Consider the following 4,445-nt stretch of genomic DNA (forward strand, 5'->3'; position numbering starts at 1 on the left):
TGGCCCACAAACTAGCCCCACCACACATAATCGAGACTCTTCCAGATTGCACACTTACACCGTTGGGCAGAGAACCAGCTACAACCCATCTAACCGCAACCCCAGCGGATAGTAACCCACTTATAGTTGATAAAGCACCATGTCCACCACAGAGTACCCCCACACGAGCAGTTTGTAAAGTTACCGCAGTGCCCAAAGCACGAAGACCACCATAGCTAACCCAAAATCCATGTTTAAAGCAGAAGAGCAACTGTTCTCAGGTCAGATTCCGTAGCTATGGTCCATACTCCTTTGCTGTTGCATCACTGTATTTACTCATACCAACTACTTTCGAATTTGAAGGATCCAATTGAAGCTCCAATGGCGCAACAGGTATGTTTTAAACCTATTTCTTTAACTGGATTGCTGTTCTAACTTCTTGCTCTATGTTGATTTCAGTTTAAGTTGCATAAACAGTTATGTTCTCATGTGATGCACATTACAAGTGCTGCCAATGCTGTGTAGTTTCTCACACTTATATTCTGTCTATGTTACTGTCCCTTAAAAATATATGAGTTGAACTGTGTCTCTATCTTGATTAGGGAACATAAACTAGAATGATATGTACAATACAGTGACCATAGTACATAGATATATGTTTGTTTCATGCTGTTATCCTATCCACCTTACTACTGAACCGGTTTACCAAAATGAGTTTCGTATACTACAAGCTAAACTTTTGATGTGTCTGCTTGTTTCTCTTGTAGTATGCAAACAGAATATTGGATAAGAGCACCCCACTATGCAATGGTAGAGAAAGTAATGCAGATAAGGTTCAAGATAGTGAGAAAACCCTGTTAGTCTCCAAGAAAGGTGATAAAAACGATCTTGTAGACAGTGAGAAAACCCCACAGTCCTGCGTTGATGTAGTGTTCGAGTTACTGGCCAGTACCGCTGGCACAAGCTCTTCGAACTCGCTGCCTGAATCACTTCGGCTTCTTCAGTCTCAGCTACAAGCTAAAAGGCATCAGTCAGCTATGCTGCGGCAAGAAGCCGAAGGACTGAGGAAGTCCCTGTAGAATTCAGATGCGTACTTTCTTGTGCAATAGCAAGCGCTGGAGGATTTAAGCGCCAAACAAGAGAAAGTTAATAAGCTTGCTAAGCATCTTGCCAGCATTATGGGTACCCAGGATATTGTTTCTTGAGCTCTTCTGAAGTGGTTTCAGTTCTGGACTTGTTTTGCTGCGGCGTTTATATGCTACTGTGTTCCCTATATTTGCACTGGTGGCGAACTTTGATGCCCAGTGGATGTAATATGTGTAATAGCCGTGATAGCCTAGCATAAGTTGCTTGCTTATTTATTTCCTTGTTTTGTTTATTTGTTTGCTTGTAATCAGTGCAGTTCTTTTTCCGCGGTTTGCTAGTGGCTGCAATAACCTATTTTTTAAAACTAGGCCACAATAACCATGGGCTAATATTTACTGTAGTGACACTGGGCCTCCTACGGGCCATAGAAACAGTGGGCCTTCTACGGGCTGTAGAAACAGTAGGCCTTCTACGGGCCGTAGAAATAATGGGCATTCTACGGGCCGTAGAAACAATGGGCCTTCTATGGGCCGTATCATCAATGGGCCTTATACGGGCCGTATGATCGATTGGCCAAACATGGGCCAATAACAGGCCTCATTATGGCCGTAAACGGGCTAGAGTTGGAATCATCCGTTCATGGGCCGACCATAACGGGCCATCGTTAATAGGCCATATTTGATGATGCTATGAAAACGGCCCAACGAATTAATGGACCACAAACGGGCCGACTGTAACCATGGGCTGAATTAGGCCCACAAGCAGAAAATGACAGTAACGGGCCGTAAGTAAACGAATGCTGGAAATGACCCCAAGAATAAATGGGCTCTGAGAAGGCCGAAAGATAACATGGGCTGGAAATGGCCCAACGGAATAACGGGCCGTTAATGGGTATAAAGTGATACACTATTCATCACGGGCCAGTTTCACCACAGGCCGTTAATGGGTGTAAAGTGATACATTGTTCATTATGGGCCAGTTTCACCACGGGCCATTAGTAGGCCAAGAGTTACATAGGGCCTCATATGGGCCGAAAGACATCATGGGCCATACATGGGCCAGAAGTGAAAATGGGCTGGAATCATGTTGGATGGCTCAGATGACGCTACTTGGCCCAATTCGGATAGGGCGTAACGGGCCTTGGGTTAGCGGGCTGTAAATGGGCTATATTCGAACAGGCCATTAACAAGCTTTCCATGGGCCGGCCCGCCAGCTTTTGACCAAGTCAAACGGGCCGGCCTTTACACAGGAATGGGCCTCTGTTGGGCCGTGGCACGTGTCAACATATCATAGGCGCCTATCTGACCCACTGACGAGCTAGCACGTGTTTTGTCCGGCCAATAAGAATTTTACACGTTGAATTTTCCCATTGGTCGGGGCTATTAACGGGTTATCGGATCCAAAACCCGACCCGATAGCTTAACGACATTCCATTACGGTGGATGCCACGTGTCAGTCACCCTTGACGAAAGCACTTCTGTGACGCATGATTTATCATCATGGAAGTGGACACTTCCGTGATGATAATTTTGTAATGTCATGGAACACTTCTATGACAGCACAGGTATGACTATCTTGATTCTGTCATAAATTTGTCATGGATGTACATGCATGCCAAAAAAAGCGACCTACTGTGACAAACACGTATCATCACGGAAGTGTATTTTTTTGTAGTGTTTGCAGTAGGGAAAAATTGGCTTTTCGCAAAAACATTAAAACCATAGAGCTTTTCCACCAGCCATATATGCATGTAGTGATAGCCATATTTCAGCATTGCTCTACAGTGTGAATTTGCCAATACATTCAATGTACTGACCCTTTGTGGCTGCAACGTCTCATGTTGCAGGATTTTTTACAACGAGTAAGTGATACGTTAGGGTTACGATTTCTACACTCAACTTTGCCGTTGGTGTTGATGGGAATCCACAACCTTGTTATTTCGCTATTTGGATTGAGGTAATAGTATTTATGTTATTTTATACATGTGATTTACCTCTGTTATAAATCCTCGAGTACTGTGTGTGTCAGCATACCGATCCAGGGATGACACTTAAGCACAGAGACTTGACCATCTGAGGTAGGGTCGCTACAATGGTGCAGCTTCTTTAGGAGGGAGGGCCTCATGTTATCTATCTTCTGTAGTTTCTCATCGTTGATGGTGGCGGTTGTCCGTATGATGCAGCCTATTTGATTGCCGTAGCACGCACGCGCTTCATCGGGCGCGGTTGGCTCAAAATTGCCGTCGTCCACCTCCGTGACCACCAGTCTAGTAATCCTGAGTTTGTTAGGAAGTCGTTACCTCTTTGCTTTCGGTTCTACACCGGCTCCGCTCCCCGAGGCAGCGCCGGTCTTAGTCTCAGCGCCGGTCTTGATGTCAGTCTGAGTCTCAGCGCCCGTCTCAGTCTCAGCACCGGTCTACGTGTCGGTCTCAGTCCCCGATGCGACCGGTGGGCCCAGCAACAACATTAGTTAATCATCGGCAAGGCTCAAAAATTCGTCTGCCGCCAGGTAGACGTCATCGCAATAACCAGAACCCTGTTCTTCATCGTTGCTAACCATGTTTCCTACGATTAAAACTAGTCAATTAATTCTAGACCTAATAAAATGAATAATGACATAAAAAGGCCTATGTTTTGCAGGAACGTTGACTCCTTCCCGGTGAGGCAAATCCTGGGCACTTGATATGTCCTAGTTCGTAGCACAAGTCATGCCGAAATTTACGAAAAAATTTGGCATGACCTTTGCTAAAAAGTGGACAAATAGAGAACCTGAAATTTGCCGGAACGGGAATGAATCAACATTCTGGCAAAACATAGGCCACTCAGCTTCATTCCCTGGAAACAACAAAAGGCCACTTGGGCACAATCGAAACATAGGCAAACACAATTGAGGAATTTGCATATATCCTGACCACTTCAAATTTGCATGTCCTAGTGTTTGACACTTCAAGAAACTCTACACAAATCTCATGCTCTCTCAAACTCAATTCAAAAACCAAATATAGATTATATTTAGTTAACTACTGAACTAAACTTTACTCTAAACTAAACCCTACTGCCCTAATTAACATCTAGTTAAACAAACTCAATTCAAAAACTAAACCCTACTGAACTAATTAACATCTACATTATCTACTACTTAACATCTATTACTACCCTAACTAAAAAGCATCTACTATTAACCATACTGCCCTAGTTAACTAGTACCATCACTACTACTAATTAACATCTACTACTACTACTAAAAATCATTATGTATGAACCCTAGTACTAATTAACATCTACTACTACTGCTAATTAACATGGCAGAGGAAGAAAAAGCAGAGAGAGGGGCTGGGGGAGGGGTGGGGGGCTTACAGAGAGGGGAGAGATGGTGGCGGG

The sequence above is a fragment of the Triticum dicoccoides genome, chromosome 7B, assembly GCF_002162155.2.
Source record: "Triticum dicoccoides isolate Atlit2015 ecotype Zavitan chromosome 7B, WEW_v2.0, whole genome shotgun sequence".
Lineage (NCBI taxonomy): Eukaryota > Viridiplantae > Streptophyta > Magnoliopsida > Poales > Poaceae > Triticum > Triticum dicoccoides.